Source organism: Aotus nancymaae, unplaced genomic scaffold (assembly GCF_030222135.1).
Source record: "Aotus nancymaae isolate 86718 unplaced genomic scaffold, 86718_ANA_hifiasm-v0.15.2.pri h1tg000004l, whole genome shotgun sequence".
NCBI classification, from domain to species: domain Eukaryota; kingdom Metazoa; phylum Chordata; class Mammalia; order Primates; family Aotidae; genus Aotus; species Aotus nancymaae.
Window position 1 is genome coordinate 45,398,315 of NW_026988415.1, and position 26,795 is coordinate 45,425,109.

The following is a 26,795-nucleotide window of genomic DNA, read 5'->3' on the forward strand; positions in this document are numbered from 1 at the left end:
ACAATCCCGCATGTTCTCCACATGTACCCCAGAACCTAAAGTGCAACAAAATGCATATATATATATATAATAAAATTTAAAAAAGAAAGTATCCACCTATTCTTATCTCAGTTAGTTGCATCCAGAAATCATCTGACTTTAAGTACAATTTGATTAAGATTTTGCTTCATTTTTCTATAATTTTCTCTGCTGTACCTTTCCTTACCTATAGACTTTATCCTTGATTGTGCATTCTAATGGTATCAAAATAGCTGCAATATTTCTAGGCCTCACACCAGCATCTCAGTCAGAGTCCTATCCAGGAAAAAAAAAAAAAATCAAAATCAAATGCTTCAAGGGACTTTAATGTAGGGACTACTTACAGAAGATCATGAGACCCAACAAGCAATTTTATGGCATCCAGAGGCTAGCAATAGCAGGAAGCTGTTACCCTAGGCCTAAAAGGACAAGAGGAAGAAATAGTATTTCTGGAGCCTAGTAAGAGCTAGAGTCATGGAGGAGGGGCCTCTGGCAGAAGCTAAAATCTTGAAGGGATGCAGTCACTGACAATAAAACATAGCCCAAATCAGAGTGGGAGCAGTGCAGAAATACATTGTCTTCTCTCTTTTGTCCTCCAAAGCTGTGCCAGTGCATTCCATTGACCAAACCCAAGCAGAATTCAACTACAAATGCAGTCTAGGGGATACAGTTTCTAGTGATCATCCTCCCAGGGCACAGAACAAGACAGAGAAGGACAAAAAATGAATCAGGATGTGTGGGAAAATAAAGACTAACCACCATGGTCCTCTCATTTCACATTCAGCATCTATTTTTGTTATTCTATTCTCCCAATAGGGAGGCAGGGACAAAAAAATCCCATCCGCCACTGTACTGTTATGAGATAATGCTAATTCAATCACATTCCCCCACCTAAAACCTGATTTATAACAATTATCTCAAGTATTTTTCATATAATCAGAGGAAAGGAAGAGGAAAAATAAATTAACAAAGATGTGCATAGCTGTTACAGTTTCCCTCTGAAGCTGATCATGAGGCCAAAGTCAATAATCAGCTTCATTCTTCTACCACCCATTTCATATTCCCCTTACAGTAACCTGGTTAAAATTATTTCCCTGATATAGTGACCCTAATCTTCAATCCTGTGTTTATTGAATTTCTGCACTTTCCCACTGACCAGGACTATTAGGCAAAGCAATACTAGGAGGTGCTCCAGTGAGTATCCCTGGGCTCTGAGCATTGTTCTCCCTGTTTATATAGCAGCAACATTATTTCCCCTTAAAATTGGGCACAATCACTCCAGCCAGTATAGCAGTTCAGTGGCACTAGAGAACAAAAATGGCAAGAATGTAGTCTTAGCTTTTAATGTAATGGAACTATGGCTTTATTCCTGGTGAAAGCATTCATCCCTGCTGTGCCCAAGAGTCCAAGGTTGTGGAGACAGGAAAAAAAAACATATATTTCTTCAGTAAGTTAACCGATGTAATAGTGAAAAGGGCCACTCCTTCCATTACTTCTTTATTCCCAGTCCTGTGTAAACTCAATATGGGGAAAAAGAAAGCACAATATATGCGTGCTTCTGTTAAAGCATCTATTGCAATCTTGTAGTACAGCACTCCCAGGAACAGCTGACCCCATAACTAAGCTTCCAGTAAGTTATTTATTTTTTTATAAGGCAAGCCGCTTCTGCATGGTAAAGTAAGTAGTAAAGACTAGTGAATCTTTGGATCTGTACTTCACTTACCATCAGAGACAACTTATGATAATTAAGGCATTCAGGAAGTCCATGGAGATGGTGCTGACAGAACCATTGTCAGCAAAGAAGGTAAATGTGTGTCTAAAATACATATCCATTTCCATGAGGAAAAGTTTCTGTTTTCATCATGATGAAAGGTGCCCCATGTAATAATCCTACCACCTAAGAAATGGTGTCTTATAGAGGCTCATCATCTTCTCTATTGTTAGGTTGGGCACTTAGTATTAGTACAAGATCAGCCTTGGTAAGTAGAAGCTCATATTGTTGAATTCAGGCATAGCCTCTATAATATTGATGCTAAAATCTAGCAAAGATAACATAGACATAAAAATATGACTATTTGCACTATTCCTTTTTATTTATTTATTTTTTTTGAGACGGAGTTTCGCTCTTGTTACCCAGGCTGGAGTGCAATGGCGCGATCTCGGCTCACCGCAACCTCCGCCTCCTGGGTTCAGGCAATTCTCCTGCCTCAGCCTATTGAGTAGCTGAGATTACAGGCACGCACCACCATGCCCAGCTAATTTTTTGTATTTTTAGTAGAGACGGGGTTTCACCATGTTGACCAGGATGGTCTTGATCTCTTGAGTTCATGATCCACCCGCCTCGGCCTCCCAAAGTGCTGGGATTACAGGCTTGAGCCACCGCGCCCGGCCCTATTTGCACTATTCTTTTGCCACAGTACTAGATTTTGGATATTTACATCTATATTTCTAAGTTAGACTGACTTCTCATGTTTACATTTTTGCTTCTATTCTTATGTTAGCCTTAGAGAACGAATTGGGTAAATTTCTACATTTTCCTATGCTCTAGAACACTTTAAGTTAGATAATTATTGAATCCTTGCCAATGGTTATGGTGGGAAAAATAATGGCTCCTCAAAGATGTCTACATATTGGAACCTGTGAACATGTTACCTCATATAGCAAAGGGGACTTTGCAGATGTGATTATGTTAAGAATATTGAGATCAGAAGGTTATCCAGTACTATCTGGGTGGACCCAATGTCCACCCTTGTAAAGGAAGGAAGCGTCCTTTTAAAGGAAGGAAGAAGGCAGATGAGTCAGAAAAAGATGTGACAAAAGAATTAAACAATGAGACAGTGGAATGCAGGCAGCCTCTAGAAGCTGGAAAATGCTAGGAAATAGATTCTCCACTAGAGCATCCAGTGGTAACACAGCCCTTTCAATCTGTTTTAGACTTCTGACCTCCAGAACTGTGTGATAATAAATTTGTCTTGTTTTAAGCAATTGCGTATGTGGTAATTTTTTATATAATTTGTTACGGCAATAGGAAACTAGCGTAACAGTTATTTTTAAAGAACAAAAGAGGAAAAAAGTCTTTTCTATTTACCCAGATATTTATAATTTCTATTGCTTGTCCATTCCTGAGGTTCAGGTTTCCCTCTGGTATCATTTTCCTTTAGTCTGAAGAGCTTCCTTTAATATTTCTTGTACAGCATGTCTACTGGCAACATATTATCTTGGCTATCCTTCATCTGATAATATTTTCATATTGTCTTCATTTTTGAAGAATATTTTTGCTGGATGTAGATTTATGGCCTGGCGTTTCTTTTCTTTCAACACTTTAAAGATGTTCCACTGTTTTCTGGCCTTCATTGTGATAAGAAAACCACAGTCACTCAAATTATTGTTCCCCTAGAAGTATTGAGTTATTTTCCTCTAACTACTTAAAAATTTTCTTTACTTTTCATTTTCAACAGTTTGATAAGATGTGCATAGAGGTGATTTTCTTTGAGATTATCCTGTTTGGAATTCATAAAATTTCTTGAATTTATAAATTTATGTATTCCAACAAATCTGGAAACTTTTTTCCTCAAATGTATTTTCTATTCCAAAATGGGGAATCAAAGAGGACCAGCAGCTGCCACCCCTTCCTAGCACTGTCTCACAGAGCAGGAGCATCACTCAGTTAAAAGCAGGTCCCTGGCTCCAGCTCTGGTGCAGTGGTTCAGGGATTCTTCCCAGCAGGAAAGGGAGGATATAAGGATAAAGGATACTGTAGCTTTGCTTGAGGGTACTGACTTAACTTGGAAAAGGTGAAAAAAAAAAAAAAAAGCTATGCCTACAGGCATTGTTGTAAACAGTGAAGATCTTGGTAGACAATAATTAAGAGGAGGCTACCAGCCTCCTCTTAACCACATATTTATACATTATATGAACATCAACACAAATTTATACATGTTGCTTTATAAAGTCAAGTAAGTAGGAGAAAAACAGAGTTATTACAAAATTCATTTATATTGTCTTACATTTACCTATGTAGTTGTTGCATGTGTTGTAATGTTTTGTTGAAAGCTGGACATGTTGGATAATACATTATAGCAACTCTGAATACTGAACCACTCCCCGCACCCTGGAGGTTGTTGTTGTTTGCTTGGTCATGTGTTTGTTTGATGGCTTGGCTGAACTAATTCTGTGAAGTCTATTTTCCCCAGCATGTACAACTCTGGTGTCTCTGCTCAGATATTTTTTCCTTATTTTTATCTTTTAGCCTGGCTACTTAGGTTTTGACCCTAGGTTGACGTAAGTTATTTATTGGTTAAAGGTTGTGCTTAAGCCCCCTTTAGTCAATTAGATTTGTTATCCTTTACCATTGGATATGTGGGTGGCTTGGAGATGGCTCTCATAGTTCAGTGAATTTACATATTTCCTAGTCTCCCTCCACCACCTCATTCAGCCAGTAGTAGCTTGGAGGATGCTTCTCTGATTGCTCCTTCAAGGACATAGCCTAGGGCAGACACACATTCTTCTACATTTCCAGGGGTGATACTGATTTTATTGTTCATCCTGGATTTCTAGGATTTGCCCCTGGGTCAGAGTAGCTTATGGTTCAGTCAGTGTTTGCTCAGAAGTTGTGTTTAAGCCCCTGTGTCGCTGGTGCTTTTGCCCTATGTTTATAGGTCTGTGTGTGGCTTGAGGAATTCTTTCAAGCCTGCTCCATCATTCTCTGATTTCTTCTAAGTGAATGTAGCTTAATATATGCACATAACATTTCTAACTCCCCAAATTGCATGTGATCCCAGCAGGGTTGTTATTGATGGTCTCCTTCCCTGGTTGTTCTGCCAATACATGCAACAACAATCACATAGGTAAATATAAAAGACAATAAAAATGTCTTTTATATTTCTGTCTTTTCTCCTAACTTAAAAGACTTTATAAGCAATATGTATAAATATGTGTTGATGTTCATACAATGTATAAAAATGTAATCTCTATGACAATAGCAATGCAAAGGAGTGAGGAGGTTATGAAGCTATTAAGAGCAAAGATTTAAAATTAAGTTGATATTGAACTGAACTTGATTTTTATGTTAAGATATTAATTGTAACTCCAAGAGCAACCTCTAAGAAAATAAATTGTAAAATAGAGTAAATGGAATGGCAAAGGAATGAAAATGGTATACTAGGAAACTCCTATTTATAGAACACAAAAGAACCAGTAGTAGAATAGAGGGACAAAAAAGATACAGGACATATAGAGAACAAATAGCAAAATGGCATATGTGAATCCCAAACTATAAGTAATTGCATTAATATAAATGTATTAAACACTTCAATGTAAAGGCAGAGAGTGAGAGAATTAATTTAAAACACATGATCCAACCATATGCTGTCTGTAAGAGACACACTTCAGATTCAAAGACATAAACAAGTTGAAAGTAGGATAGAAAAAAATATATTATACTGTGCAAACAGTTACCAAAAGGGAACTGAAGGGCTTTACTAATACCAGAAAAATTATACGTTAAGACAAGCATTTTTATTAGACAAAGATGGATAATATAAAATGATGAAAATGTCAAAAAGATATAACAATTACAAACATATATGTACCTCATAACAAATCCCCAAAATACATAAAGCAAAAGTAGACAGAATTGGAAAAATAAATAGACAATTCAAGAATAATAATTGAAGGCTTCAATACCCCACTTCTAACAATAGCTAGAACAACTAGATAAAAGATCAACAAGGAAATGTAAGACATCAACACCACTTTAAATCAACAAGAAGTAGTAGACATCTATAGAACACTTCACTAAGCAACAGAAAAATACATATTCTTCTCAAGGACACATAGAACATTCCTCAGGATAAAGCAGATATTAGATTTTAAGAGTCTTGATAAATTTAAAAGGATTGAGATCATATGAAGAATGTTCTTTGACCATAATGAAATTAAGAATCAACAACAAAAAAATAGGGGCAAATTCACAGATATGTGCAAATTAAACACAATGAAAAAATAGGGATAAATTCACACATATGTGCAAATTAAACATATGCCTATATTACCAATGAGTCAAACAAAATAAGTTAGAACATATTTTGAGCTGAATGAAAACAAAGATACAACACACCAAAACTTATGAGGTGCAGCTGAAACAGTGCTTACAGGGAAATGTATAGCTATAAGCACCAAAAAGTCTCAAATCAAGAACCTAACCTAAAGATACTGTGAAAAGAAGAGAAAAATAAACTTAAATTAACCAGAAAGAATTATTAGAGAGGAGATAGATGAAACAGAATAGAAAAACAATAGAGAAAACCAATAGCACCAAAGTCTGGCTCCTTAAAAAGATCAACAAAATTGACAGATCTTAGGCTACATTGACCAAGAAAAAGAGAGAGATCTCAAATTACTAGGATAAAGAATGAAATAGGGAAATTACTACCAGCCTTACAAAATTAAGTATTATAAGGAATACTATGAAAAATTGTATGCCAACAAATTAAATATCATAGATGAAATTGGACAAATACCTAAAAATGAAAATTACAAAAAGTGACTAAAGAAAAAATACAAAATAAAAATTGACCAATTACAAGTAAAGAGATTTAGGCCAGGCACAGTGGTTCACGCCTGTAATCCCAGCACTTTGGGAGGCCGAGGTGGGCGAATGACCTGAGGTCAGGAGTTTGAGACCAGCCTGGCCAACATGGTGAAGCCCCATCTCTATTAAAAATATGAAAATTAGCCAGGTGTGGTTGTGGGTGCCTCGAATCCCAGCTACTCAGGAGGCTGAGGCAGGAGGATTGCTTCAATAGGGGAGGTGGAGATTGCTGAGCCGAGACTGCACCATTGTACTTCATTCAGCCTGGACAACAAGAGTGAAACACCATCTCAAAGAAAAAAAAAGACATTTAATTAGTAATAATGGTTTATTTATTTATTTATCTATTTTTGAGATGGAGTCTCGCTCTGTTGCCAAGCTGGAGTGCAGTGGCGCAATCTAGGCTCACTGCAACCTCCACCATCCAGGTTCAAGAGATTCCCCTGCCTCAGCCTCCAAAGTAGCTGGGATTACAGGTGCGTACCACCACATCCAGTCAATTTTTGTATTTTTAGTAGAGATGGGGTTTCACCATGTTGACCAGGATGGTCTCAATCTCCTGACCTTGTGATTCACCCACCTTGGCCTCCCAAAGTGCTGGGAATACGGGCATGAGCCACCGAGCCCGGCCCATAATGTCTTTAAAAAAAAAAAGACCTCACAAAGAAAATCCCAGGACCAAATGACTTCACTGGTAAATGCTTCCAAATGCATAAAGAAAAATTAATATGAATATTTCACAAACTCTTCCAAAAAACTAAAGAGAACACTTCCAAACTCATCCTATAAGGCCAGTATTACCCAGATACCAAAACCAGATAAAGGCATCACAGGAAAGGAAAATCACTGACCAATATAACTTATAAATACAGACGAAAACATTCTCAACACCATACTTGCACACACAAAAATAATTATACATCATTACCAAGAAGGATTTACCCCAGGAATGTAAAGTCAATTTAACATCTGAAAATCAGTCAATGTAATATGCCAGATCAAAGTAAAGGACAAATAGCACATGATCATTTCAGTAGACACAGAAAAAGCATTTGACAAAATTCAACACTCCTCATAATAAAAATGCTTGATAAGTAGGAAAGGAAGAAAATTTCCGCCATTTGATAAAAGGTGTCCATGAAAAACCCACAACTAACATATTCAATGGTGAAAATCAGGAACAAGACAAGGACGTCTGCTCTTACCACTTTTATTCACTATTTTATTGGAGGATAATTGGATAAGAAAAAGAAATACAATGCATCCTGATTGGAAAGAAAAAAATAAAATGCTGTCTATTTGCAGATAACACAATCTTGTAGATGAACAGTTTTAAAGAAAGGTTGCCCTAACACCATAAAAACCCTAGAAGAAAACCAAGGCAAAACCATTCAGGACATAGGCATAGGCAAGGACTTCATGACCAAAACACCAAAAGCATTGGCAACAAAAGCCAAAATAGACAAATGGGGCTTAATCAAACTCCACAGCTTATGCACAGCAAAAGAAATAGTCATTAGAGTGAATCGGCAACCAACAGAATGGGAAAAAATTTTTGCAGTTTACCCATCTAACAAAGGGCTGATATCCAGAATCTACAAAGAACTAAAACAGATTTACAAGAAAAAAACAAACAAGCCCATTCAAAAGTGGACAAAAGATATGAACAGACATTTTACAAAAGAAGAAATGCATGAGGCCAACAAACATATGAAAAAATGCTCATCATCACTGTTCATTAGAGAAACGCAAATCAAAACTACATTGAGATACCATCTCACGCCAGTTAGAATGGCGATCATTAAAAAATCTGGAGACAACAGATGCTAGAGAGGATGTGGAGAAATAGGAACACTTTTACACTGTTGGTGGGAGTGTAAATTAGTTCAACCATTGTGGAAGACAGTGTGGCGATTCCTCAAGGACCTAGAAATAGAAATTCCATTTGACCCAGCAATCCCATTACTGGGTATATATCCAAAGGATTATAAATCGTTCTACTATAAAGACACATGCACATGAATGTTCATTGCAGCACAGTTTACAATAGCAAAGACCTGGAACCAACCCAAATGCCCATCGAAGATAGACTGGACAGGGAAAATGTGGCACATATACACCATGGAATATTATGCAGCCATCAAAAACGATGAGTTTGTGTCCTTTGTAGGGAAATGGATGAACCTGGAAACCATCATTCTCAGCAAACTGACACAAGAACAGAAAATCAAACGTTGCATGTTCTCACTCATAGGTGGGTGTTGAACAATGAGAACACATGGACACAGGGAGGGGAGCATCACACACTGGGGTCTGTCGGGGGGAAATAGGGGAGGGACAGCAGAGGGTGGGGATTTGGGGAGAGATAGCATGGGGAGAAATGCCAGATATAGGTGATGGGGAGGAAGGCAGAAAATCACACTGCCATGTGTGTACCTATGCAACAATTTTGCATGTTCTTCACATGTACTCCAAAACCTAAAATGCAATAAAAAATTTAAAAAAAAAAGGTTGCAGGATGCAAGATTAATTAATATGCAAAAATCAGTTATAATTCTATACACGAGCTATCGAATATAAAATTAGGAAAATAATTCTGTTTAAAATAGCATCATGTACATATCTGAGAAGGGTTAATATCCAAAATACGTAAGTAACTTCTACAACTCAATAGGAGAAAAATCTCAAGTAAGATATGACCTTTAATATGCTTTCAATTATATCCTAACTCCACTTCCGAATGTGTTCACATTACCTTGAGCTTCAGTTTTATTTCTCTATTTTTTACTCTATTATGATAGTATGTTACTATAATTTTAGGAATTCTTTACAAACAATTGCATTAAACTTTATAGAATATTACTACTACAAATGATTGCTTGGTTGTGTACAAAATTCCAGGTTCATGATCTTTTTCCTTCAGAACTTTAGAGACATTACTCCATTATATTCTAGCATAAACTTTTTGGGTAAAAAAATCCAATTACATTTTAATTTTCTCTTTAAAAGTTACCTTTTTCTCCCTCTGGAAGCATGTAGGATTTTATCTTTTTTATGTGCCTAAGGAGTTTCACTAGGATGTGTCTAACTATTCTTCTTATGTGTGCTCTCAAATGTTTCTTACTCAGCATTTGGTGGAGCATTTAGATCTAGAGGACCCAGACTTTCAGGAAATTTATTTCTATTATTTCTTCAATTATTTGTTTTCTACAAACCTTGCCTAGATATTAGATCTACTGGATTTAATTTCTATGTCACTCAATCTTTCTCTTACAATTTCCATCTCTTTTTAGTTTAGAAAGAATTCCATGATTAAATCTCCCAAATAACAAATTCCACCTTCAGTCATTAGGTTCTTTGGTACTTCTAGTGAGGTGTTTGTTTTTTGTTTCACATCTTTGATACTGTCTTAAAAGGTTTGTTACTCTTCAACTATATCAGTGTACTTCAAAATACAAAAGTAAAAGTAGTAATTAGGCCAAGCTTGGTGGCTCACACTTGTAGTCCCAGCACTTTGGGAAGCTGACGTGAATGGATCACTTGAGCCCAGGAGTTCAAGATCAGCCTGGGCAACATGGCATAACCCCATATCCACAAAAAATACAAAAAAATAATAATTAGCCCAGCATAGTGTCATGCACCTGTAGTCCCAGCTACTCAAGAGGCTGAAGCAGGAGAATCACTTGAGCCCAAGAGGTCAAGGCTTCAGTGAGCCATGATCCCACCACTGCACTTCATCCCAGGTGACACAATAAGACTCTATCTCAAACAGAAAAAGAAAAAGTAATCATTATATTTGGGACAGTTATTCTAAATCTAAATAGATAATTTCCACAACAATACTGTTTAGCACATATTTTCCTTTCAAATATGCGTAAAATTTCTAAGTCAGAATATAACTCACTGAACAGAAGCCTCATTGTTTAAATCTCAACATTCAGTAAAATAAACACTACAACTCACTGAACAGAAGCCTCATTGTTTAAATCTCAACATTCAGTAAAATAAACACAGACTTTTTTCCCATTGTCTAGCATCATAAAATTATAAGTGTATCTTCATTGGAAGAAACATTCTTCAAAAAACAAAGTAAGGCATTGTTATCAACAAAATAATAAAAATTGGGGCCTGATGCACAAAATGTCTTTTTTTAGGTTGCCTTTGAATATGAATCACTCATTTAAGTAAAGATGGAATTTCTAACTTGTATTAAAAGCGAACAAAATTCACCAAGGCTGACAAAAACAAGCAATGAGGAAAGGACTCTCTATTGAATAAATGGTGCTAAAATTGTTGGCTGGGCATATGCAGAAGAATGAAACTAGACTCTTACCTTTCACCATATGGAAAAAATTAAGATGGATTAAAGATGTAAATGTAAGACTTCAAACTATAAAAATCATAGAAGAAAACTGGACAGGCACAGTGACTCATGCCTGTAATCCCAGAAATTTGGGAGGCTGAAGCGGGTGAATCACCTGAGGTTGGGAGTTTGAGACCAGCCTGACCAATATGGAGAAACCCCGTCTCTACTAAAAATACAAAATAAGCTGAGCATGGTGGTGCATGCCTATAATCCCAGCTACTCAGGAGGCTGAAGCAGGAGAATCCATTGAACCCAGGAGGCACAGGTTTGGTGAGCCAAGATTGTGCCATTGCACTGCAGCCTGAACAACAGGACCAAGACTCTGTCCCAAAAACCAAAAAGAAAAAGAAAAAAGAAAAGAAAATCATAGAAGAAAACCTAGGAAATACCCTTCTTAACATCTTGGCAAAGGATTTATGGCTAATTCCCCAAAAGCAATTGCAACAAAAACAAAAATTGGAAAGTAGGACCTGATTAAATTAAAGAGATTTGGCACAGCAAAAGAAGTGATCAACAGAGTAAACAAACAATGTACAGAGTGGAACAAAATATTCACAAACTATGCATGTAATATCCAAAATCTATAAGGAACTTAAATCTATAAGCAAAACATAAAAAACTTCATTAAAAAGATGTGATCAGAGACTTCTCCAAAGCAGACATACAAGTGGCCAACAATATGGAAAAATGCTCATCATCACTAATCACCAGAGAAATGCAAATCAAAACCACAATGAGATACCATCTCACTCCAGTCAGAAGGGGTATTATTAAAAAGTCAAAAACAACAGATGCTGGTGAGGCTGTGGAGAAAAGGGAATACTTAAACTCTGCTGGTGGGAATGTAGCTTAGTTCAGCTACTGTGGAAAGCAGTTTGAAGATTTCTCAAAGAACTTAAAACAGAGCTACCATTCAATGCAGAAATTCCATTAGAGTATATATCCAAAGGAATATAGATTATTACACCAAAAAGACGCATGCACTCATATTTTCATTGGTGTGCTAGTCACCATTGCAAAGACATGGAATCAACCTAGGTCCCCATCAATGGTGGATTGGATTTTTAAAAATGTGGTACATATACAGCATAGAATACTACATACCCATGAAAAAAGGAATCATGTCCTTTGTTGCAACATGGATGGAGCTGGAGACCATAATCAAAGAAATTAACACCAGAACAGGAAACCAAATACTGCATGTCCTCACTTAGGAGTGGGAGTTAAATATTGAGCACACATGGATATAAACATGAAAACAACAGACACAGTGGTTTACTAGTTGGGAGAGGGAGGATAGAGGCAAGGTTTGAAAAACTATCTTTTGGATATTGTGCTAACTAGCTGGAACCAATATGATCAATGAATAATCCTACACATGTACCCTCATATCTAAAATAAAAGCTGAAATATAAAGAAAAAAATGAAAAAAATTAAACGAAGAAATCATTTGTTTCAGGTTTATTCACATGAGGAAAAAAAAAGAAATAATTTTTTATGTGAAGCCTTGACCAAAACCAATTAGTCAAATACAAGATTACTGCCATAGGTAGCAACTCTCCAGGCTGGTGGCATGAGCAGTAAAAAGAATTTATCAAGACAGCTGTAGGTAAAGAAAGGTAAATTTATTAGAGAAACTATGAAAATATGCTGCAAGAAAGCAACAAGCAAATCAGCAAGAGAGGGGCTGACTGCAAGAAGACAAAGGCTTGCTGGCAAAATTTTAGGATGGTGCTTGTGCTGGAGAGGGCTGCATGTAGTACTGATAATGCTAAGGTTGCAGTGAGCTAACTTGCATTTTTCTATCAGACGAGGGTTTGGTAATAACTGGACACAGGAAGATTGTGAGTTATCTGCACAGGAGGGGTATGTGTCCTGGACCATGAAGAAAGGCAGACTTATAGATTATCGGCTTTATCTTCTTGCTTTCTCCTGCTCCTGCTCCTGCCAGCCTGACTCCTTTTCCTCTATTAGGAATCCATAATTACCGTATTATAATACAACTCAAACTCTAATAACACAATTGTTAGATATTTGGATGCAGATATAACTACAGTTGAGGATTGGATGTTCTTTAGCTAGATGGTAATAAGAGAAAAAGACATTTTGTGGATCAGGTCCCAATTTTTATTATTTTGTTGATAACAATGCCTTACTTTGTTTATTGAAAAATGTTTCTTCCAGTGAAGATACACTTATAATTTTATGATGTTAGACAGTAGGGAAAATAGAGGGGCCCACTTTTTAGAAATCCACTATTTAAAAAGTTATTAATTAGATATGGAATGACTCTTCATTTTCTGCTCTGATGACAACCAAATATTTTTTTCTTTTTCTTTTTTTTTGAGACGGAGTTTTGCTCTTGTTACCCAGGCTGGAGTGCAATGGCGCGATCTCGGCTCACCGCAACCTCCGCCTCCTGGGTTCAGGCAGTTCTCCTGCCTCAGCCTCCCGAGTAGCTGGGACTACAGGCCGCGCCACCATGCCCAGCTAATTTTTGTATTTTTAGTAGAGACGGGGTTTCACCATGTTGGCCAGGATGGTCTCGATCTCTTGACCTCGTGATCCACCCGCCTCGGCCTCCCAAAGTGCTGGGATTATAGGCGTGAGCCACCGCGCCCGGCCTCCAAATATTTTTTTCAAGTATTGACTTGCCAATTTATCTTTGACAAGTGATTCACAAAGATAAATGAACTTTCTGACTTTACAAATAAGAACGTGGATATATTTTTTTCCAAGAAACTATGTCCCATCATCTGGCCCATACTTCTAATTTAAAAAATAACTTTTTTCTCAACAAACAGCATTAATTTTACATTGTAAACTTAAATCATCTTTACTGCACTGTTCTTATTCGCTGTACTTTTTATTTTCATATTATTTCTATAAAAAAAATCTTAAGTGTGAATTCTGGGGTTTTAGAATTAGTTCTCTAATCTGATTAGATTTAAAGAAACAATGACTGTTTCCAGTGGTAAAGAGAGCACAAATAGTCAATGGCACGATGAGGCAGTAGAAATACACAAAACATGGCCGTGCATGGTGGCTCACGCCTATAATACCAACACTCTGGGAGGCTAAGGTGGGAAAATCACTTGAGGCCAGGAGTTCAAGACCAGACTGGCCAACATAGCAAAACCCCAACTCTACTAAAAATAGAAAAAAAAATTATCTGGACATGATGGCACCTGGCTGTAATCCCAGCTACTCAGGAAGCTGAGGCACGAGAATTGCTTGAACCTGGGAGGCAGAGGTTGTAGTGAGCCAGGATTGCCTCACTGCACTCCATCCTGGGCAACAGAGTGAGACTCTGTCTCAAAAAAAACAAAAACAAAAACAAAAAGAAATACACAAAATATCATCACTAGATACTCCTCAATCACATACTTGGAAGAGTCAGGGTTCTGAGTGACCAAACATGTATTTTATACCTGAGAACATTTTTTGTTAAACTAACAAGTAAGATGGGATTAGTTGGTTGCTCTTAATTGCGCCAGATAAAGTTGCAGAAGAAAGGGATGAGCTCAGGACTTCAAATTCCCAACACAAGTACTGTATAAATGACCTCAAAGTTTCTATGTCTGCAAGTGGCGAAATTACAATGTAAATTGAATTCCCAACTCTCAGGGTGTTTGATGTTAAAGTGAGAGCATTGATTAGGAAGGACTTGGATTCTGAAAGTTTAAATGAGGACATGGGGTAGATCCTGATGAAGCTGGGAACCTTCGTTAAAGAACTTAAACCCCTAAATTCAACTGAGTCTTCTTTGCTAGTAAAGACAGCCCTTCCACCCCTGTCTAAGGAGATTAACCCTGCCAGCATTAAAGACCAAAACTGAGTCCTCCATATGGAAACATTCTCCAGGGAAATTAACTAGCTTCCTGGTAGCAGGTTGATTATGTTGGACCACTACCATCATGGAAGGGGCATCCTTTTTTTCTTATTGGAACAGACACTCTGCATATGGATTTGCCTTCCCTGGTTGCAATGCTTCTGCCAAAACTCTTGTCCGTGGATGTACAGAATGCTTTATTCACCATTATGGTATTCCACACAGCATTGCTTCTGATAAGAAACTTACTTCACATCAAGTGAAATGCAACAATAGGCTCATGGCCATGGAATTACTGGTATTAAACCATGTTCCCTATTATCCTGAAGCAGCTGGCTTAACAGAATTGCCTTTTGAAGACTCAGTTACAGCATGAGGTAGGCAGCAATTTCTTACAGGCAACTCTATATAGGAGTAATGTTCTCCAGGAAGTTGTATATGATCTAAACCAGCAATCCAGCATATGGTGCTGTTTTTTTTATAGCCAGGTTTCATGGGCCCAAGAATCAAGGAGTGGAAATGGGAGTGGCATCACTCTCTAGCACCCCTAGTGATCCACTACCAAAATTTTTGCTTCCTACTTCCAAGATCTTATGCTCTGTTGGTCTGAAGATCTTAGTTCCAAAGGGAGGAATGCTTCCAGCAGGACACTCAACAATGATTCCATTGAAGTTAAGACTGCCACCAAGCCACTTTGGGCTTCTCATGCTTGTGAATAAACAGGCAATGAATGGATTTGCTGTACTAGCTGGGTACCGAGACCAGCTCAGTCGTGGAGACTCCAACCCAGGTGGAACTGAAGGAATTAAGAAACATACACAGAGATAGCAAAAAGGTATGGGACAGACAGGGGGTCTCAGCATTCCCAGCTGAGAGGCCTCAAACAGAGTTTGACCCACACATTTATTGACAGTAAGTGATAATAATCATTTAACTAAAAGCATTCTTTGCAGGGAACAAAGTATTCTTTACTAGTGGCAAGAAACAGGCTCTGATGGGCTTATCTACTGCAGCTGGAACATGTCATTAAGGCACCTGCCACTCTTGCTATTGTTTATGGTTCAGAAGCCCCCCCACAGCAGTCTTCTGCCCAAGGGCAAGTTAGATATTTCTTTCCCTGGCTCCGGTAAACCAACAACCTCTAGCAATGTGCGTCACTGCCATCAGGAAGATGTCACAGTGCTATAGATATTCTGTTTATGGCCAGTTTCTTTAAGGCCCGTTTATGCCAGGCTTAGGGTCTGCTCTGAAATGCTTCCAACAGCTGGAGTTATTGGTTTTGATTAACAAGGGGGAAATTAGAGTCTATTCCACAATGGAAGTTAAGGAACAGCTTGTCTGGAATGCAGGATATCACTTAGGGCTTAGTACTATCACACATTAGTATCCCTTAGTACTAATACTAATACTAATATCCCCTAGTACTAGTACTTCTATCTCTTAGTGTTTCCATGCCCTATGATTAAAGTCAACAGAAAACTACAATAACCCAATTCAACCAGGACTAACTGGTGGAACTTCATTCCTCTTCAGGAATGAAGGTGTAGGTCACCTGACCCAGCAAAAAACCATGACCAGCTGAAGTACTTGCTGAGAGCAGAGGGCATATGGAATGAATAGTGAAAAAAACTAGTTATAAAAACCAGCTATGACCACATAACCAGTTGCAGAAATGACGACTGTAATTGTCATATGTATTTCTTCCTTATTTCATTATGATTGTGTTTGTGTGTGTATATATAGCAAATACTTTTGGATTTTTCCCTCTCTTATTCTCTTATCATATTACACAGTAAGTATTAGTTTTATATCATAGCATTTAAGTTACAGGACATCAAGGGGAAGTGCAAACATTGCCCAAGGACTTTGTGTCCTCTTCTGGGGAAAAAGTTAGTGCATTTTCAGTTGAACACAGGATATCTGTATCATAATAAGTGAAAGTATGATTTTGTTATTGTCTATATTTGGAGGTTAGGTATGCTTTAAGGAGATGTGTACAGGTGCCAAGTTGACAAGGGGTAGACTGTGATCATTAATATTACGTGTAAGTTGGCCAGGTGTGATGTCCAGTTGTTTGTTTAAAAACTAGTCCAGATGTTGCTGTGAGGGTATTTTGTAGTTGTAATTAACATTTATAATCTATTGACACAATAGATTGTTTTTCATTGTCTGGATGGGCCTCACCAAATCAGTTAAAGACCTTAAGAGCAAAACTTGAGGCTTCCTGGAAAGGAAGGAATTCTGCCTCAAGACATAAAAATCCTACTTGACTTTCTAGCCTGCAACATGCCCTATGAATTTCAGAATCAAGATCACAGCATCAACTCTTACCTAACTTTTCAGCCTGCCAGCTTGCCTTAAAAATTTCAGACTTGTCAGTTCCCATCATGTGAGCCAACTCCTTAAAAATGAATCTCCCTTCTCTCTCTCTCTACATACACACACACACACACACACACACACACACACACACACACACATATATTTCCCATGAACTATTGTTTCTTCTCCATTTCTATTTATATTTCTGATTATTTTAATGGCATTTCAAGATGGACTTGAGATAAATGAATGTATGGTATTTCATATTAGGACTCTCTAGAGAAATAGAACTAATAGGAGAATATAGTATATAAATACTATATATTTTTTCATTGTCTAGGAGAATATACTATATATATAAAATACTATATATGTTCTCCTATTGGTTCTATTTCTCTAGAGTCCTAATATGAAATACAACACATTCATTTATCTCAAATCCATCTTGAAATCCCATTAAAATAATCAGAAATATAAACAGAAATGGAGAAGAGACGATAGTTCATGGGAAATATTAACGAAATTTTGGAAGATCAGTGGATAAACATTGAGTGACCTAGAAAAGCAGGAAAAGCTGAAATTCCAATCTGCCATTGATGATGATGATGAGTTAAGAGTATGTGATTCACTCCACAGAGCTATACAGAGGCTCAGGAATTTGAGGCACCAGTTAACTGTTGAAGGGACCTCATTGGACTAAGAACAAAAGGATTAGTTGAAATTTTTGTTTTCTTTTTTTCTTGAGATGGAGTCTTCCTCTGTCACCCAGGCTGGACTGCAGTGATGCAATCACAGCTCACTGCAACCTCTGCCTCCTGGGTTCAAGCCATTCTCCTGCCTCAGCCTGGGATTACAGGTGCCTGCCACCACACCAGGCTAATTACTGTATTTTTAGTAGAGAGGGCGTTTCACCATGCTGGCCAGGCTGGTCTCGAACTCCTGACCTCAAGTGATCCATCCACCTCAGCCTCCCAAAATGCTGGGATTACAGGTGTGAACTGCCACGCCCAGTCCATTAGTTGAAATTTTAGTAAGGAGCGGTTAGACCCCCTCCTCCAGCCCCTATAATAGTCAAGTGCTCCTTCTCTCAGAAAACAGATGGTTTACTTTCTGGAGAAGTTAAACCAGAAAAGGTGTGAACTTATGAGAGCAGCTAAGGGTAGGTACAATAAGTTGTACTAACAAAAGGAATAATTAAGTGAAAGTTTGCATATTGAAAGGTGAGACATTCTCCCCACTCAAGGTCCTTTCTCTTGCTCAGCTTCCTGAGTACTATCAACAGTGCTTATGTGCCCAAGGAAGGAGATTGGAGGATTCCTCTCCATGTAAGCTAATTAGCCTAATAAAAAGTACCTACAGAGATTGAGGTGGCAGGTTCACTTGAGCCCATGATTTTGAAGTTACAGCAAACTATGATCACATCACTACATTCCAGTGCAGGCAACAGAATGCTCAGAAAAAAAAAAAAAACGAAAGTATCTATGAAAACTGGCATTTGTGTGAACCACAGTGAAATAACTGGATCCCTTCTAATGCTATGGAGAATCCCATTCTTAAATATAAATAGAAGTTTGTTAGAGGACTAACATTGTTTTGGTGAGACCTAGACAAACAACCATAAAAAAGAAACTGAGAGTAAAATAGACAATACATGAAACAGAAGAAAGCCATAAAAATCTGTAATATTCATAAATAGATAAGAAAATATAATATCCATGAGATAAGTGCAGAATTCTATTTTAAAAGAAACAATCAGAAGTCAGGAAAAGCTCCACATAGCAATAGAAGGTCAAAAGAGTAGGGGGAAAAAATCCCCTAATGTAGAATATAGTAAGAAAGAGATTTTTTTAAACAGGAAAAAGATAATAAAATTATCATATGAGAGGTAAAACACAGAAATAATACAATTTCCATAATGAAAGAACAGAAAAATGGTAAGAAGAAACAATCAAAGTGCTAATACAAGAAATCAAAAAAATCATTAAAGAACTAAATGCAAAATATGTGTCACCAGATTGAAACAGCCCATTAAGTTCCTACCACAATGACTAAAAATAGACTTATTTAAAATCATGTTTTTTTCTTTTCATAGCAACATACAAGATTTAAAAAATCATATTATAGAAAAGTTTCAAAATATTAAGGATTAAAAGAAGAACCTAAAAGTTTTCAGAGAGGAAAAATGTGTCATATATAATGGACAAGAAATAGAACAGTAGGCTTCTCAAACCACACACAACTAAAAGATTTCAGAAGAACAATTTCAAAATTCTAAGTCATGAACTTCCAATAAAATACTTTGGCATGAACTTAGCATTAGACTTTATTTCTTCCTAAACATTCCATTAAAACTATGATAAAGATATTTAAAGTTACAGTAATAGAAAAGGATAGGAGACAACAGTAACACAATTTTAGAAGCTGGAGTACAGATGGGCACATGGCAATCAACTTACTAGATTTGAGATAGTTGCATCCTATCCCTAAAGTAGAGAAAGGTGAGAAGTAATCTAATTTACATCACAGAACCCCCAAGCTCAGAGAATAGTATTCTCTAATAAGCAAGGGTGAAAATAGGACCAAAAATGGGAGGCTTGGTTAAATGTTTCAAAAACAGACCCTCACTCTTCCACTCCAAGTACCTCAGTGACTATCCCTCCCTGACCCTGGCAGAAGACTGGAGGTTATTTATTGAAGCAATGTTTGTCATTGGAGTGACTGGAAATAATCAAAATGTTCATTGAAAGAGAGCTTTCTAAATAAAATTGTTACACTCACACAAAGTGATATTATGAGACTGTAAAAATGAGAGTTAATTATGTACTCATGTGGAAAGACTTCTGGGACATATTGTTAAGTAAAACAAGCAAACAAACAATCTAAAAAAGCCAAGTGCAGGACAGCAAGCGTGTGAATGTATACATGTATACATTCACACGCTTGTATTTATACTGTATTTTACCTTTTATAACAGGGGTAAAATAAGAATACTTATATTTATATTTCCTTACATATGCAAGACAGAATCCTGGAAGTATGAAAAAGAAACTAATAACAATAGTTGTCTGTTTGGAGAAAAGCGGAACTGAGTAGAAAAAGAATGTTGGAGGGAGAAAGGTTTTTCATTGCATTTTTTATTATTAATTTGAACCATGTGAATGTATTACCTAGTGAAAAAGTAAACATATAAAAAATAACTGGAGTAACATCTGAGCTCTCAACAGCAACACTGGAAGCTAAAATACAATGAAACAATGTCCTCAAAATTTTTAGAGAATTTCCCATTCAAAATTCCATCTCCAGCCAAGCTATTAATCAAGTGTTGGAGTAGAAAAATGACATTTTCAAACTTGAAAGATCTCAAAAGTGTGCTATGCATACACTTTCTCAGGTAGCTACTGGAAGATGTGTTCTGGCAAAAGAGAGCATAACCCAAGAAAGAGGGAGATATGAGATCCAGGAAACAATGAATCTAACAGAATAGTAGCAAGGAAAGTCACGAAGATTATTGTGAAAAGAGAACCCAAAATAAAAGTTGTGTTGCATGCCTGGAGTGCAACCAGTCTAGTTTAAAGCAGGTCAGAAGATTCTCAAGAGAAACTTTGTCCAGAAAATAAAATTGTTAGAATACCTAATTTATTTAAACATAATGGAAGAATATTTACATAATTGGGAGTTTATTTTGGAAATAAATTGGTGATAAATACATAGAAAAAGAGAGGGAGGAAAAAATTAAATCTAGAGAAAACAAAAAGTTGTGCAGGACAGGAAAAAATAATCCTAATGTACTATATAATTCAAATCTCAATAACAAGTACATAGTCGACATAATATTGTCCATACAACTAAAATAGGAAGAAAGCAATTGGGAGGGCAGGGTATAAAAAAATGTAAAAATGTATGATTACATTAAGCAGGGGTAAGTATAAAAGAAGAGGTAACCTCATCTTCCATAGTGGGAAGTCAGTGACTTAAAACTCAAAAATGAGGAAACAATATAAGTACGTTATTTTGACATAGGTAGATAATAGCAAAATAATGCATTAAAGGAGTTGAAATTTATTGCTTCTGGGAGTGGGAAATAGTGTTGAGATACAAGGATATTGCTGTTTTTCATAGTAAGCTGTTATATACTGAATCGGGTACCCTAAAATTTATGTGTTGAAGCCCTAACCATTAATGTGCCTGTATTAAGAGACAGAGCCTTTAAGGAGATAATTATGGCTAAATTGGATACTAAGAATAGACCCCAAATCTGATAGAATTGGTGACCCTATAAGAAGAGACATCAAAGATCTCTCTCTATCTCATGTACACACAGAGAAGAGGCCATGTGAGGACACAGCAAGAAGGTGGCCATATACAAGTCAGGAAGAAAGGCTACACCAGAAACTAACCCTGATTGCATCTTGATCTTGGAATTCTAGCCAGCATAACTATGAGAAAATAAATTTCTGTTGTTTAATCCACCCAACCTGTGGAATTTTGTTATGGAAGCTCAAGCAAACTAATACATCAGCCTTATATGATTACACTCACACATTGCTTAACAATGAGGATACGTTCTGAGAAATGCATTGTTAGGTGATATGGTCATTGTGTGAACATTATAGAGTGTATTTACACAAACCTAGAGCATATAGCCTACTACAAACCTGGGCTATATGGGATAAACTATTGCTCCTAGGCTAAAGACCTGAACAATGTGTTACTGTACTGAATACTGTTGGCAATTATAACACAATAGTATTTGCATATCTAAACATATTTAAACATATAAAAGGTAATGTTAACACATTGCCTTTTGTGTTATGCTGTGACATTACCATGGCTACGACATCACTAGCTGATAGGAATTTTTCAGCTTCATTATAATCTTATGGGACCACCATCATATATGCTGTCCATCATTGATGTTGTTACACAGTGCATGAGCATGACAGTATTTGACTTTTTAAAGTATATGTATACACAGCTTTGATTTGAAAAGTAAATTTTTAAATTCTGAGGAAAATGACCTAAACCTAGAATTTTTTTTTATATTTTTGCTATTGTATTTTAGGTTTTGGGGTACATGTGAAGAACATGCAAGATTGTTACATAGGTACACACGTGACAGTGTGATTTGCTGCCTTCCTCCCCTTCACCTATATCTGGTATTACTCCCTATGATATCTCCCCCCCACTCCCCACTCCCCACTGTCCCCTCCCATATTTCCCCCCAACATACCCCAGTGTGTAGTGCTCCCCTCCCTGTGTCCACGTGTTCTCATTGTTCAACACCCACCTATGAGTGAGAACATGCAGTGTTTGATTTTGTGTTCTTGTGTCAGTTTGCTGAGAATGATGGTTTCCAGGTTCATCCATTTCCCTACAAAGGACACAAACTCATCATTTTTTATGGCTGCATAGTATTCTATGGTGTATATGTGCCACATTTTCCCTGTCCAGTCTATCATCGATGGGCATTCGGGTTGGTTCCAAGTCTTTGCTATTGTAAACAGTGCTGCAATGAACATTCATGTGCATGTGTCCTTATAGTAGAACGATTTATAATCCTTTGGATATATACCCAGTAATGGGATTGCTGGGTCAAATGGAATTTCTATTTCTAGGTCCTTGAGGAATCGCCACACTGTCTTCCACAATGGTTGAACTAATTTACACTCCCACCAACAGTGTAAAAGTGTTCCTATTTCTCCACATCCTCTCCAGCATCTGTTGTCTCCAGATTTTTTAATGATTGCCATTCTAACTGGCGTGAGATGGTATCTCAATGTAGTTTTGATTTGCATTTCTCTAATGACCAGTGATGATGAGCATTTTTTCATATGCTTGTTGGCCTCATGCATTTCTTCTTTTGTAAAGTGTCTGTTCATATCTTTTGTCCACTTTTGAATGGGCTTGTTTGTTTTTTTCTTGTAAATCTGTTTTAGTTCTTTGTAGATTCTGGATATCAGCCCTTTGTCAGATGGGTAAACTGCAAAAATTTTTTCCCATTCTGTTGGTTGCCGATTCACTCTAATGACTATTTCTTTTGCTGTGCATAAGCTGTGGAGTTTGATTAGGTCCCATTTGTCTATTTTGGCCTGTTTGCTATTTGTATGTCTTCTTTTGACAATGGCTTTTTCGAGTTCTGTGAAGAAGGTCATTGGTAGCTTGATGGGGATAGCGTTGAATCTGTAAATTACTTTGGGTAGTATGGCCATTTTCACGATGTTGATTCTTCCTAACTATGAACATGGAATGTTTCTCCATCTGTTTGTGCCCTCTCTTATTTCGTTGAGCAGTGGTTTGTAGTTCTCCTTGAAGAGGTCCTTTATGTTCCTTGTTAGTTGTATTCCTAGGTATTTTATTCTCTTTGTGGCAATTGTGAATGGCAGTTCGTTCTTGATTTGGCTCTCTTTAAGTCTGTTATTGGTGTATAGGAATGCTTGTGATTTTTGCACATTGATTTTGTATTCTCAGACTTTGCTGAAGTTGCTTATCAGTTTCAGGAGATTTTGGGCTGAGACGATGGGGTCTTCTAGATATACAATCATGTCGTCTGCAAATAGAGACAATTTGACTTCCTCCTTTCCTATTTGAATACTCTTTATTTCTTTTTCTTGCCTGATTGCTCTGGCTAGAACTTCCAGTACTATATTGAATAAGAGTGGTGAGAGAGGGCATCCTTGTCTAGTGCCAGATTTCAAAGGGAATGCTTCCAGTTTTTGCCCATTCAGTATGATATTGGCTGTTGGTTTGTCGTAAATAGCTTTTATTATTTTGAGATACATTCTGTCAATACCTAGTTTATTGAGGGTTTTTAGCATAAAGGGCTGTTGAATTTTGTCAAAGGCCTTCTCTGCATCGATTGAGATAATCATGTGGTTTTTGTCTTTGATTCTGTTTATGTGGTGAATTACATTTATAGACTTATGTATGTTGAACCAGCCTCGCATCTCCGGGATGAATCCTACTTGATCATGATGGATAAGCTTTTTGATGTGCTGTTGCAATCGGCTTCCCAGTATTTTATTGAAGATTTTTGCATCTATGTTCATCAAACCAACGATAAAGGGGATATCACCACAGATGCCACAGAAATTCAAGCCATCATCAGAGATTATTACAAACAACTCTATGCACATAAACTAGGGAAAATATCTATACAATGAACAACAATAATATATAACAGATGCCAATTACCATGTACCAAGTATGACTCTGAGTGCTTAATATTTTAATCCTCATATAAATCTTATGAGATATGCCATTACCCATTTTAAATATGGGGAAGTGAGACAGAGTGGAAGAGATTTGTTCAAGATCATGTAGCTATTAAATATCAAAATCAGGATTTGAAGCAGGTTGTCTAGTGGCAGAGTCTATGCACTTAACTGCTGCTCCTTCTAATCTCTCAGTTGTGAAAAATCCTTACATAGACATAATGTAAACATTGAATATTGATTTAACATAATATAGTGATACAAAAATATATTGGGAGAATATGGGAGAAGTGAGTTTTTGTACAGGATGAGAGGTATAAAATAACTGAATCCTTCCACTGTAGGAAGTCCTAGATGATACACAAAATTTAAAAATCAAGAAATGAAAGTTATTAATAAATATGAAGGCAATATCAGAAGAAGTAGTTGAGATATTTGTAAGTAACCTGGAATTAAAAGTAATTTAAAAACAGAAATTGAAATTAATTTGAAAGCAGAAATCTGGGGTGGGGAAGGATGAAGGAAGGTTCTGCTGGATTTCTGTAACTGTTATGGCACTCAATAACTATGAAAATTATATTTCAAAAACCAGGTTCTGAAATTGAACATAGAGTAGTTTGCAGGGGCTGGGGGAGCAGTGGAAGGAGTTACTGTTTAGTAAATATAAATTTCAGTTTGGGAGATGAAAACAGTTCTGGGCCAGGCGTGGTGGCTCATGCCTGTAATCCCAGCATTTTGGGACGCCGAGGTGGGTAGATCACAAGGTCAGGAGTTTGAGACAAGCCTGGCCAAGATGGTGAAACCACATCTCTATGAAAAATTAGTTGGGCATGGTGGCAGGAGCCTGTAATCCCAGCTACTTGGAGACTGAGGCAGGAGAATCACTTGAACCCATGAGGCGGAGGTTGCAGTGAGCCAAGATTGCACAATTGCACTCCAGCCTGGGCAACAAGAGCAAAACTATGTCTCAAAAAAATAAAAGAAAAGGAAACAGTTTTGGAGATGAATGGTGGTAATGGTTGCACAACAGTGTGAATATACTTAATGTCACTGAACTGTGCACCTAAAAATGGTGAAGATGGTAAATGTTATGTGTATTTTACCCCAATTTTTTAAAGAAAAAGGAGGATGTACAGGGATATGCATGGTAATACTGATGTAAGGCTGTACTCTTGGTTTCAATTCTGTGCTACTCTCTGCCAAAGTCCTACATGTTATCAGGCTTCTTAGGTGTTCTGTCCTCAGTTTTTCTATCTGTACTACTCACTGCGGTTACCTGACTTTCTCTTGTTATCATCCATAATATGTATCTTCAGCCCAGACATTTCTTCTGAGCTCTAGATCCATACCTCTCAAATAAATACTGAGCTGCACCACTTGGAAGTGCCAGTGTCTTAGTTTGTTGTGTGTTACTATAACAATGCCTAAGACTTAGGCATTTATAAAGAATTGTTTTACTTAACTCACAGTTTTGCAGGCTAGGAAGTTCAAGATTGGGCAGTCACATCTGACGACTTCTGGTGAGGGCCCCATGTTGCATCAAAACATGGCAAAGAAGCAAAAGGGGAACCAGGTGCATGCAAAAGACACCAACCACAAGAGGCAACCTCAGTTTATAACAACCAACTCTCTCACAGTAACTAATCCAGTCCCATAAGCACGAGAACTCTCTCACTCCAAAAAGACTGCATTAATCCCTCCATCAGTACAGATTCCTCATGACACAAACACCTCTTAAGGGTACCACCTCCTAACACTATCACATTGGGAACCCATCCTCAACATGAGCTTGGATGGAGATAAACCATATTCAAATTATAGTACATAAGCACTTCAAATTCAAAGAGTTCAAATCACGATTAATCCTCTTCCTCTCCCAAACCTTCTCCTTTATGTATGAAAAATAAAAGGGAAAGAGAAATGTTAATTCCCTCCCCAGTCATTCATCACTCCAGCTTATATTCTTTCCCCTACACTAAACCGCCTTAAGAACCAATCAGTTCATGTGATTTTCAGAAACGGACCTTTTAGCCCAAGAAGAAGGATTGCATTTTCACCTTGGAATAGTGGTGTTACATGATTCCCTATATGTGCATGACCAAGCAAAGCCACTATACTCAAAATCTTAAACCAACCCCAAGCCCTGAGTCTACTACTACAACACTAGGGTAAGAATCTGGGGACCTGGGTCCAGGGTCAGACCAAGAACTGACTGTAAGACCACCTAACTCTCCAAAACATTTAGAAATGTTGCCCACTGCTACCCTAGCCTCTTAACTAGGCATGAGGGCTCTTAGAATTGAGCATGAAGGCCCTGCTAAGTTTCATGTTTTGAAAGGTCTTGGGTCTTGAATCTCAATCTCTCTCTCTCTCTCTCACACAGACACACACACACACACAACACACACATACAGACACACTTATTAAAGAACACTTGAATGCCTGTGTCACTTG

The 26,795-nt window shown here is 37.3% G+C and overlaps 1 protein-coding gene across 9 annotated transcripts in view; it reads right to left on the reverse strand.

Annotated features, from left to right (window-relative positions):
• The window catches only part of ARMCX1 (armadillo repeat containing X-linked 1), a 54,050-nt gene that overhangs the window by 11,317 nt on the left and 15,938 nt on the right, over window positions 1-26,795 (reverse strand). The window contains exon 3 of one of the 9 annotated variants that reach the window (XM_064362406.1): window positions 206-294. The exons of the other annotated variants lie outside the window; for them this stretch is intronic. The gene's annotated coding sequence lies outside the window, so the exon portion shown is untranslated. The remainder of the gene's footprint in view (window positions 1-205; window positions 295-26,795) is intronic. 9 annotated transcript variants of the gene reach the window in all.